Source organism: Trematomus bernacchii, unplaced genomic scaffold (assembly GCF_902827165.1).
Source record: "Trematomus bernacchii unplaced genomic scaffold, fTreBer1.1, whole genome shotgun sequence".
NCBI lineage: Eukaryota > Metazoa > Chordata > Actinopteri > Perciformes > Nototheniidae > Trematomus > Trematomus bernacchii.
In genome coordinates, this window is record NW_022987797.1 from 2684551 (window position 1) to 2697663 (window position 13113).

The 13113-nt window shown below is 41.1% G+C and overlaps 1 protein-coding gene across 1 annotated transcript in view; it reads left to right on the plus strand.

The window, feature by feature from the left end:
- The first annotated feature begins 7579 nt into the window (after positions 1–7579).
- The window catches only part of ripor3 (RIPOR family member 3), a 90801-nt gene continuing 85267 nt past the window's right edge, over positions 7580–13113 (plus strand). Inside the window, exon 1 of the mRNA XM_034149933.1 lies at positions 7580–7689. The gene's annotated coding sequence lies outside the window, so the exon portion shown is untranslated. The remainder of the gene's footprint in view (positions 7690–13113) is intronic.

The following is a 13113-nucleotide window of genomic DNA, read 5'->3' on the forward strand; positions in this document are numbered from 1 at the left end:
GGTCAAACTTCACATGTGTGCTAACAGTCCAGCCCTTAAGACATATACGTTTAATTTTTTAGATTTCCTCAAATTCCTCACCATGAAACACGGTTTTCTCATAACTCCAGTGAACATGCTCCAAACGGCCCAAAACTTCACTTGATGCAGCCCTTAAGGCATCTAAGCTTATTATGGGGTGTCATCAAATGCCGTTGCCATGGCGACAGATCACTCACGATCAAACACGTTGTTTATGTTACTGCTGTAACTCCTAGACATTGTCCGATCGGCCCGAAACTTCCCACGTTTGCCACCGGCCGAGTCCGGAAAACATCTACGTAGCGTGTCGACGTGCGGACAACAGCGGACCTGCGCGGAGCGTCGAAGACCCGCTCATCACTGCTCGCAGCTTTAATTATTTTTGTTAATATTATTTGTATTATTATTTCCAATTGTTTTCTATTGATCTATATTGTTTTACTAATTTGGCTGCAAAATATACCAAGTCTTTTCCTCATTTTTGTTTTAACTTTTGTTAGAAGAGTTGTAGTAGAAGTGGAAACGAGTAAGGAAAAATGAACCCAGAGATTGGTCCTCAAAAGAGGAGAAGCAAGAATGCGCGAACAAACACACACCCAAACACCAGACACACACACACACACAAACACACACACACAATGCACAGTCAGCTGTTACAGTGAGTGTGTGATGAGGGAGTGGAGGAGCAGAGGCCTCCAGATACACAGGATACTCCTCTTGCTCCTTATCTCTGTCTGCCATGTGTTTGTGTGTGTGTGTGTGTGTGTGTGTGTGTGTGTGTGTGTGTGTGTGTGTGTGTGTGTGTGTGTGTTTGTGTGTGTGCGTGTACTTATAAATGTATGTGCCAGCTGAAGTAAGTATCGGCATATATTTCTGTGTTAACTAGCCAACTGATTGTGTGTGGGTGTCTGTGGTATGTAAATATGTGCGTGTGTAAATGTGTATTTGTGTAAGAGATCCCTAAACTATGACATAAATATGTGTGTATTTTAAACCTTGTCAGGGTGTGTTAGCAAGTGTGTGCTTCTATCTCAGCAAATACTGAACATATCAAACACAGGCAACTGAGAAACCTTCATATGTACTGTATGCTGCTGCATCTTTTGTGTACACTGCAAGGCATTGGCCATACTTTGGTTACTGTCACAGTCTATGCCACCAAGGCTAACAATTTAAGAAGCAAACTATGAGACAAATATTACAATCATTTTCCTTTCTGAAAAATCAACTTCCATACCACTGACCATTACTAACAACGACAGCAAACAACTTGTTCACTGTGAGCTTACCGAAGATTTCCTCTTAGGAGGTTGTGTTGAACACATTATGGGTAGGTGTTTGTAATTACCATGCTAAACAAGAGCCATTTAAAAGGCAAATGTCTCTTTAATTGGCCCCATTATGCCTTTGTTTCCCTTTCTTGTAGTGTGTTATATTGGCGAAAATCCCCCCGTTCCCTCCCCACCAATCATCATGATAAACAGTGAATGTGTGAAAGTCACTTTTTTGCCACACTATATAATAAAACGTTTAGCTAGAAACTAGCTAACATTTTCTCCAACTGCTAGCGTAACCTTTAGCCTACACTCTTAATTTTCATTGTTACAGTCTACATCAGGGATGGGCAAATGGCGGCCCGGGGGCCCACCTCCTCTTTTCGCGGCCCTGAGATTAATTTATAAACAACATAATTAATTAACATGTTTACTTGTAGTACTGATACCGTCCACTAGACTCCTAGTTACGTCGCGAGCTGCGTACATGATTTCAAATACCGCGAAATAATCTGTGACGCGTTTGTGTGTATTGTGTTTGTTTCCCGGGGAAACACTCACAAGAAACACCGGCTGTTGTTATGCCTGCTGTGACGTTAAGTTGCCGCTTGTAAATATGCCTTTACAAGCTTAAAAGTTGTATTTATCATCTGAATTTGGCGAAACAAGTTTAATATTCTAAAGACTTTGTTTATTTGAAATCAGATGAAAACAAACTGTCACGGACCCTGCCTTGTTATCTATGATTACTATATGCTTTTCATTCATAATTTCAGCGGGAGGGAGGGGGAGCGGCGCTGAGGAACAGCAGAGTGCGGGTTGACAGGTGTCTGTGTTGACATTCCCCTTATTGTGCAATAAGGGGAATGCAGAGACAGGCTACAAGTGTCTTAGGTTCAAGTTAGACAACTCATGTCTGGGTAGTGTTCATGACTTCATGTTTATGTCATCTTAATGGTTAATCTCAATGCACACACATTTTCCGTGCTTTCCAATAGTTTAAAATAGATTTATTCCACTGTTAAATAACCTGTTCAATACAAACATGCCACTTGTAAAAATGTAATAACATTTCTGTGAACTGATATTTGTTTAGTGAGCTTATTAGAAGATGTTCCCTGAAAGATTGTAAAATGTCAATGAAGATGTCAGACTTAGTATATTTGTTAATAATTACATACAACACATGGAATTTGTGTGTGTGTGTGTTCCAAGTGAATCTGCGGCCCCCTGGTGGCCAGTACATCTATTATGTGGCCCCCACCACCATCAAAGTTGCCCATCCCTGGTCAACATGGTATCATGTCTCATCATAATCATATATTATATTGTTGTCTTAGTACTTGCACTCTGTGCAATGACAATACAATTGAATCTTATCTAATCTAATATTACCATCCTCGCTGAAGCAAGAGGAAATTCCTTTAAAAAATGTAAATCAATCAATTTTTTTATTTCAAGTAGAAAGTGAGTGCTCCGTTTCTTCAAACAATGCTCTCAATTGAGTGTAAAGCGCCAGATTGGAAAAAGTTATGCACCACTAATAATGTTATATTTTGACAATAATTAATACATGGACCAGCATTAAATCATACATTACACTTAAAGGTGGGGTAGGTAAGTTTGAGAAACCGGCTCGAGATACACTTTTTGTTATATTCCATGGAATGCTCTTAACATCCCGATAGCAATGAATATCTTAAGTGCTTTGACAAAAAATCCATTAAAAAATGTCATCTGTGGAAGCCGTAATACTGTAAAAAGCACGACCAATCATTTTAGCCGGCGCGGCTAAAATAACTGGATGGCCTACCTGCCTGTCAGCCTTCCATGTGCACAAACTTATCTCGTGCCCTCATTGGTCATGTGCGCGTTCGTGTGTGTTGGAGGAGGGGCTCTGTAAGGAAGTGGCAGATTTGTTTTCCGGCTGTGTATTTTCAAATTCTAGCGCACTCGAGCTGGTTTCTCCAAAATTACCTACCCCACCTTTAATGGCAAATATATCATTTTGGTCTGGAGCTTTTTGATGGGTTTGGGTCTTCAATACTACATACAATTTTATTTGCGACAAAAGCAAGCATCGCGTTTTGCGACAATTGCGAATGACACTCTCATGATAAACCCTGGTGTCGAGTCAAGTGCATAAAGAAAAATTACATTTGATTTCCTACAATAACTTGACAGACCTGCAGCTCTTGGAAATCACTGCCTGAATTCTGAGAAACAAAGGCTGTTAGGAACAGATTCATATTTTCAGTTTTGAATTAAGATTTTCACTCACACGTACTTTCGGTCATTCATATACTGTAAATATTTAAACGAGGAAACAAACAGGCATTCAAATAAAAACTTGATTTCGTTATGAATTGGATATTATTCAGAAGAAATCCTTGAAATAAACCACTGGCTCCATTAACTTTGCAGCAAATTACTTAAACGTTTGCTAAGACTTTGAGATACTCTGCTGATTACCACATAAACATCAGACAACAAACCAAACAAAATGACATAACACAGAACTCATTATGGGACGAGTAAGTTAATGTGTCCCCCATGAACTTTAAACTGGTGTCAATGTCCCCACATCACAGCTTCTCTCATGGGGCAAATTTCACAAAAACGTGAAGGTTAGAGGCGAGGTTCAATTACTTCAGTCAGTGTATACAGTCTTACGAGATTTTCACACGGTAGTTTGAGAAAGCTTCTGGACGGAGATGCATAGTTTAAGTTCTGATGGCGCTGTGATGTGTGGTGATAATGACAGAAAAACATCCAAAAACTAAAATAATGTGACAGTAAAGAGGACTCCATCATTCGAATAACACACAAAGGAGTGATTCATAGCTGCAAATGGGAGCGTGTTTATTACTTTGTGGTTTGACAAACAGATCAAATGTATGGTAAAGGAGGTTACAACATTTCATTTAGTGATTGTCATGATATGTTAAATTTGTTTATTTGTCCTGGTGGAAAATACAAATGTGACGCAAGAAATGTTTAGTCTTAGCATAATAAAGTATTATCATAAAGTATCGTTCTAGTAAAATTGTTGCTATTCTGAAGAGATGTATGATAAAAATATCTTCTTCGTGAGAAATACTCAAAACATAGTATTTGTAGAAAATGCTTCAGGCTAATCGCGTCAACGTTTTCTTGGTTTCTTGGAGTCCCTTTAAAAAAACATATAGAGATAATTAACAAGCTGTAATTAGACCCTGATGCTGTATGTTCTTCCTCTAATCTGACCTTTCTCCATGCTTTAAAGGTCCCATGTCATGGCCATTTCCACTGATCATAATTCCATTGTTGAGGTATACTAAAATAGATTTATACTGTGCATTTTTCCAAACTCACATTGGTTTTGCATACAGCATCTCTGTAAAGTATGTGTATTCACCAGTATTCACTCTCTCCACTAAACGGCTCGTTGCAGCTCTTGCCCCCCCCTCCCTGTGAGCCCAGTGTGCTCCGATTGGTCAGCTCGGCCACTCTGTTCTGATTAGTCAACCACCAGAGAGGCTCCGCCCATGTCTAACAGTGCTTTTTTCGGCTCGCTCTCAGCGGAACATCAGTCTTATAATGGCGTCGGTACAGCCGTATATTTTATACGCTAACTAACCGAACTGTACCTACAACTGTTGTTATAGAAGAGTAAGTTATTTTTACCTGTAATAAACTACTACTGTTTGATGAGAAATCAAATCATGGTTTGCTATATATGAATGATATGTTATAGGAGCAAATAATTCAGGGAAGAAAGTATAGGCCTACTAAGTATTTCCATCAAACTTTATTTTTAGAAATGTACAAAATGAACATGTGTAAATATACATATATACACTGTATATCATCCATTCCTCCCCTTATAGGCGTTTTCGGCATCTTGCCTATCGCAGCTTTGTAAGCGGCTGCCGGGGCTTTTTAGGACGAGGCATCAGAGTGGGTCATCCCGTGTGTGTGTTGTCCGCCAGATACGCCAGGAGTTTCCTGATCTGGCTGGACGAAATCAAATGCAAATCACAAAATATTAGAGAAACTTAGTTGTTTTAGATTCGTTAGTAGTAGTTGTGGTAGGAGTGTGTATCTATCTAATCTATCTATCTAATCAACACAGATAGCTTGCCAGCTAATATGCTAACCTACGTTTGCTAGTTGTTCAGTGTAATATGCCAATCTACTATGAACAACAGCTAGTCTAGGCTAGCAAGAACATGTTTACAATTGCAATCTTATACGGGTAGTCTGCTACGTTCGGTCATTCATTGTAGCTGGCATGAAAACAATGTTTTCCCTCGCATGTCTAGCTCTAGGTAGCCTTGTTGTTTAGCTATGTAGCATACACGCTATGAACGGTAGCTTGGTAGCATACACGCCAGGAACGCCAACTATAATGTACTGACCGTACGGTAAATCACCCGGAGTATACTGTCTATGAGTATTTCGTGTGTGATTGCAGGCATTCTCCAGCTATGAGATACATGTAAGGCCATCTGTTAACATTGGAGTTGATATATGGAAACGCTAGCAACTTAGTTAGCCCAGTTAGCATTGCTCGCACACACACAGACACTGCTGGAGGAGCAGACAGGCTTGGCGATAAAGGCGACGTAGCTGACGTAAAAGTCGGGACGCCTTCGGTACGCGTTCTTTGGTCTCAGGTGGGTGTGTAGCGGCCTTTAGAGTTTTACTCGCTACAGGGTGTATTTTGAGGGTTTTTGACTCTGCAGACTGTTTACATGCATAAAAACCTTCATAACACACAAGGGGACGGGTAATAACCGGAAAAGCATGACATGGGACCTTTAATGTTCAACAAGCTCTTTATTTTTCTCATACTGGCTCTGTTGTGTCCCGCCCACATTAAATATGATGGAGTGCTAGCCAATAGAAGCTTGAGTGTTACGTAGTGATGTCATTATGCTACGGAAGTAAACCAAGGAGTCCAATCGAGTCGTTTCAGGTGTTAAGGATTTTAGACTGTGAACAGCCTGTATAATACACTACAGTAAAGGGAAAACCCGAAAAAAGCACAATAGGGCGTTGACAAAAGATTGACAACATTAATCTTTTAAATCACATATTTTCACATGTATTCAACCCCTTTGGTTCACAGTAAACCTCTCCACCCACACATAAACTTTATATTTGTATGCACACCTTCCTTTCTTATAGTAATATGATTTGAAGGTTTACACTCTCCGGTGCATTGCTAAGAAAACGTCTCCAAACATACGGATGGTGTGATGAGTATAGGTTCAGTATGCAATGTTTATTTTCACAAAGGCACAACCATCCGTCAGGACATAAAGCAGCGGGTCAGTGATGTATGTGGTCTGAGCCGCAGCCAAGTTCTGTAGTTTAAAGACAAACACGATATACTCTAAGAGAGGAGAGGGGGAGGGGAACAGGAGAGAGGAGAAGGAGAGGGATTCTGAAACACTTTCGGGAAAAAGAACAGTAAATTGTAGTGAAGTTTAAGGAGTTTTAAATGATTAGGTCACAGTTGTTGGAAACAGGGAAAAGTATCCCCAAGACAGAGAAGCAAGGAAGTTAAAAAGAGGCATTGGATTTGACAATACGGAAGAAACAAAGAGGAAAGATTTAGAAGAAAGTGTGAGTGCATGGTAAGAGTAAGACTGAATAAGAAGAAAATAGTGGAGAGAAAGGAGGAGCTGAGGGTGAGAGGTGCGAGCTAGAGATACAGATAAGAAATTAAGAATGACATGCACTGAAATTGCAAAAAGAGGGAGAAATAAAAGGCAGAACGTTAGAAATTAAAGAAAGAAACAAAAAGAGAGAAGAAAGAAAGAAAGAAAGTTAAAAAGAAGAAAGGAAGAAAGAAAAGTTATAGAGTTAAACAATCAATATCAAAATAGGAATGATGGCATGAGCAGTGAAGAAGGAGGAAATAAAGGTACTTTAATTGACAAAAAGAAAGGAGCAGATGTTAGAGTGGGAAGTGCTGAAAGAGGAGGAGAGAAAGACAAAAAGGGAGTGGATAATAAGCTGAAGGAGAGTGAGAGGAGCGGAGAGCAGAGGTGGAAACAGAGTGAGAAAGAGAAGGAGAGCAGAGGGAGAGGAAGAGGAGGAACTTAATTCAGCGCTGTGTTTTCAGACTCTCTCTCACTGTGAAAACCTCTCCAGCTGCAGGACTGAACGCTATCAGTGCCTAACAGGCTGCTGCCAAACCCATTGACACACACACACACACACACACACACACACACACACACACACACACACACACACACACACACACACACACACACACACGCACACGCACGCACACACACACACACACAAACACAAACACACACACACTGGATATGACTCTTGTGGTGTGTTGGACTCGGAGTGACAGTTGGGAATAATAACCGGTTCGGCATCCAGTAAGGTAAGTTCTATAAGCTTTTAGCGTGATGGATCATTAGGAGATTTGTTGTGGTGTTATTGAAAGACTTTCTTTAATTTATTAAAGTAAGTGGAAGAAGTAATTAGGTATTTTACTAAAGTAAACGTAGCAATACAACTGTGTAAAGTTCTCTTTTGCAAGTAAAAGTCTGGCATTCAAAATTGTACTCAAGTGAAAATTATTGGCATCAAAATATACTTAAAACACAAAAAGTACATCTCAAAATTATATATATATGTATTTATAAATGTTTTTGAAGAAATATTATCATTGAGATATTAATGTCAATGTTGCACCTACCTTGGTAAAGGTGGGGTTGATTTGAATGTATTGCTGGCAATAGCTTAACCTGTAATAATATATCATCAGTTATTTAGTTTGATTGATTAATATACATCAGCAAGGTAGCTGTTAACTGAAGCTGTAAAATGTAGAGGAGGAAAAGAGAAATGGAGTGGAATAAACATAGCATAAAACGAAAATACTCAGGTAGAGTTCCTCAAAATTGTACTTCGTTACAGTTTAAAGGACATAAAAGATGATTGAAGTAATGGGAAATAGGTTTCATTTAGGTTTTTAACTTTAAAAGCAGACTAAAGACATTTGAGTAGGCACAATGACATTTAGAAGCAAACAAACATATGTCAGTAGATGTTGTTTGCATTTTAAGTTGAAGTAACGTTTTAACCACAGGTGATCATGAGTTTGCTCAGAGGATCAAAGTGACATAGCAGTGATGCTGGTTCTCAGGTTTCCCATGTTGTTGGTGTGTCTGTTGCTTTATTCTATCGTATCCATTCTGATCTGCTGTTACTGCTGAGAAACCAACATGAGTTTTATACCCTGCACGCTTGTTACAGTTTATTTTCATGTCTTGAGTTACATCTCCAAAGAAAACCAGCAGAAACATGATTCTTCTTGTAGAAGCTTTGGCTGAACTTCAGTTTTACTACATCTCTGTATCTTCAGCTTCACATTCATTCAATCTTCTCTCTGTTCTAAACACATGTATTCTATTTTCGCAACAGTGCCAGTACAGGGAGTGGAGAGTGGTGCAGGAATGAGTCCTAAAATCCTGAAATTAGTTAGCATTTTACGACTTCTGTTTCCCCTTTCTCAAAGTCAACTTTTTTTAGCCGCCTTTATAGCCTTATTATGTGGAAATTATTAGACTTGAATCTTATAAAGATATTATATTCTTCAATGTTTTAAAAAAAAATGGAAAAATAACAATTAATCTTTTTACGGATTCTTTGTGATGCAAAAAATAAGCCATCCGGACGACTTTGTAGCATAATGTAAAATATAACAAAAAACACTACCTGTACGTTTTCTGGAAAGACTAGGTCAATAGTTTTTACGTTTTTCTCCACCAGGTCAATATTATATAGGTGTTCATTTAATGTTTTCTAATATGTTGCCCCCTCTCTCAAAGTCACCACATCTTCATACACACAAGAGTTCCTCTGTTTGCAGTTAGGAAAGTAATAGTTTTAAGTCAGGAAATCGGAGAACAAGTTTACATCAACTGCAATGAGCTGATTACTTTAAAACCCACATTTACAAGCAACTGGTCAGTGATCAGATCCCCCCCCCCTGCCCACTCCCTTTAACCCAAAGCTGGCGTCCTCTCAGCTTTTAGAAGTATTTTGTTTCAGTTTCAGAGTTAGGATGTGATTACTTCAAATAGCAGGGTAAACCACATCACGTTTCTGCATCCCACTGCACTGCTTTAAGGGATTCCCTTTCTCTGTTTGAGATTGTTTATCCCGTAACATCCTAAATACATGTTTAAAACAAATCCAGCGTAAATCTAGCTAGTGTTCCTTTAACGTAAACTTCTCTACATGTCTTTTCCCTTCATATTTGTGTGGGTGCGAACCTCTCTTGTCTCCCCTCTTCTTCCTCTCCTCCCCCCGTTGGATGAAGGTTTTGCTCTCAGAGCCAGATGAGCGTCAGTTTCTCATGATCCCCCTCGGTGAGTGCAGCTCAAACTGACGCACTGCCAGAGAAAACCTCAACACAACAAACCTCGCTCCCCCCTTTACTCTCCCCCTTCCTCCCCCTTTCTCTCCCCTTTATTCTCCTCTTCTCTTTCTTTTTTCTCTCCCACCATCTACTACTTAGTTTGTTTTTGATAGCTTTTAGTTCTGCAGCAGTTCAAGGTTTCTCGAGTTCACGGTTCTGTCCAGTTCAATTTGTTCTCCTGCAGTGTGTGTGTGTGTGTGTGTGTGTGTGTGTGTGTGTGTGTGTGTGTATGTGTGTGTGTGTGTGTGTGTGTGTGTGTGTGTGTGTGTGTGTGTGTGTGTGTGTGTGTGTGTGTGTGTGTGTGTGTGTGTGTGTGTGTCCTGGCAGAAGTGGGGGGTCTGGCCTTGTGTGTCATTAAATGGTCTCAGTAAGAGGTCACTGGTTCAATTGTTGTTGAATAAAGTGCTGGCAATTGTCACGAAGGAAAGTGTGTGTGTGTGTAAATCTGTTCCACATTCACTGGTGTCACTATAAGTGGCCCTGACTTCTCAACAATGGTTTCATTAGCGCAGAGGATGCCAACACGTCGAGTGAATGAAACCTCGATGAGATTAATAGAGTGTGTGTTTGCGGTCTAATGAAGCGTGCACTGCAGATGTTTAGTGTTGTGTAATGTCTTTATTGTCACTGTGATACACATTAACTGCTGGGGTGTGTGTTTCGAGACAATACAGAGGAGGCCCCCTTTGCACTTTAATGAAGTGTGTAAGTGATCTTGAAAGGGCAGATGACAGGGTTAAGACTTATAAAACATAATAAACTCATTTTATTGGATGCTGTACACTGTTCGTACTCTAAATAACAGATGATGGTTCTGTTGTTTACCATAATCTCTTAATCTCTGTTGGTTCCATTGTATACCATATTAAAAAGCTTTAGGGAAATGTCATGTTGCATTTAACTGCATTGAACTGAACTAGAGGAGGTCGGGATGTACAAAAGGCAAGTGTCTTAGGCTGGAGCCACACGGGAACGGTAACGCAAACGAACCGAATTCGATATCAAAAAAGTATTCCGTCCACATGCAATAGGCACCAGAAACGTGTCCTTCCACACGAGACCGCTCGACCCGCTGGAGACGCTGTAGTACATATGCCGGGCCTGTAAGTGGCGCTGTACTTCCGCCACAAAATACACCAAAAGCAGCGAAGAAGACTTCCGAGCATAGTTTCCATGGTTGCCCTTCTGTTTATTCACCGCGGTGGATTTAGCAGCAGAGGTGGGGAGAGGCAGGGCTCTTTTTCTCCGTCAGCAGCAGCTGATCTCTGATCCCTCTCTCCTGTCCGATTAGACTTCACTCGCGTTTATGTCCATATCGATCAGATCTAGCTAGTTCTAGCTAATGATATGACTGCCTGAGTGTCAAAGGACACCTAAACAATAAGCGACATTTTGACCGGAGAATTTTAGATTTCGGCTAACGGAAACTCTGCCGTGCGGGGGGGTCTGCTGGAGGCACCTGCTGGGTGCACTGTCCTGCGAGATACCAGGGCCCGTTCTCATTTCATCAAATGTCCCTCCTCGACTCCCCTCCTTGACTCCTATCCTCTAGACTTAGTCCCGCCCACAGGAGATGCGAGCGGAGGAGCCGAGGAGGGGAGCCGAGGAGAAAGGAGGGGAAGCAGCAGGCGGTTAGAGAAATGAGAACTCCTCTCCTCTGAGCGGTCATTTTAAAGAGACGTCCATTAATGATGACAGGAGGCACAGCAGCCCTCTGTCTGATGGACAGAACTGTGTTCATGATGACTTATATATTTACTTTTAATTCATTCACAGTGCGGTATAATTAGACAACAGGCTACAGATGCGGACATACACACACACACACACACACACACACACACACACACACACACATAAGTATATATTTATATAAATATATACAATTTCAGAATCAAACAGAGCACTCTCATAATAACGTAACACTATCAGAGACTGGATATATCCCCCCCCCCCTCTCCTCTCTCTGGTCGCTAGTACCGCTACAATGAGGGAAATAAATGACGGGCCAAAAGTTTTATTTACAAGTATTACAAGTAAGCAGAGGACACCAAACCAACTGAGACCTGTGTCCGCTGCATCTACGCACACACTGTACCACACACACCTACACTACACACACGCACCGACAGCTCCTAAAGCATAATCAGGCTACAGCCGTTGTGTATTTTATTATGTGAAACACTAAATGGTTTTAGAAAAATATCGACTTTGTTTGTAGATATCTACTAAACTAAAGCAAATAAAGAGAGTAGGCCTGTTATACTGAGTGATATATATTTTACACACTGCTCTGCTTTCTGCACGGACCTCACAGCTGTTCTCACTGTAAACATCGCGTCGCGATGAAAGCAGTTAATAAAATAATATCCAGGGGATGCATGCAGAGCTGTTATTGGCTGAGATCAGTCCGGCCGTGCGTCACGACTCTTTGAAACATCTCTGTTGCCGGAAATGCATCCACGAAGGAGCCGTGGAGGACCGTGGAGGACCCATCAGTGTATCCTCGGTTATAGCTCCTCCAGAGAGCCTCCTCGACGCTCAATGCTCGGTCCTCGATGTGCATTTCGAGAAATGAGATGTCCTTCAACATGGCGCGCTAAAATTCATTTCCGGGTCACTACCGGAGGACCGAGGAGTCGAGAAGTCGAGGAGGGACATTTGATGAAATGAGAACGGGCCCAGGACCTGGCTCGAAACACTCTGAAAACTGTTGTTGTTGTTGGCGAAACACATCAGCAATGACGCGGGTGACACGGGGCTATTGCGTCATCTTTATCAGAAAATGATCGTATAGGATGTAGACACGGAGCCGTTTGGCCCCCCAGAGCGTTGCGTCCGCAGATCTACCCACCTTGGGACCCGTTATCGTTATCTGCGTTTCCCTGTCGGCCTCGTGTGGCCAAACCGTCTATATCAGTGGTTCTCAACTGGTGGGTCGCGACCCAAAAGTGGGTCTCGGACCCGTTTCGAGTGAGTCGCAGATGTGTGAGTGAAGGCCCGATTTTCTAACACTGTGCATGCAGTAGGCGTTGGACTGGAAGTACCGGAGACCATAAACTGTCTTGAAAACTTCTGTCACGTAGTGATCATCTTCTCAATAAAAGTCCCCACGGAGAATAACTTTGCGGTAGAACTACTCTTTATACATCCATGGGTACAACTTCAGATAAAAATGAACACATAATGAAATATGACCCCCTGTTTGATGATTGACAGGTCACAGAACAATGGGGGCTATCTACCCTACCCACAATTTAAAGTAATTCACACAGACTCTCTCCTCTTTACTCTTCTCTCTGTGTGGAGCAGCAAGTTCAGCTGTCAGAACAAAGTGAAAAACAAACAATGGCAGAAAATATTATTAATATGTCGGTT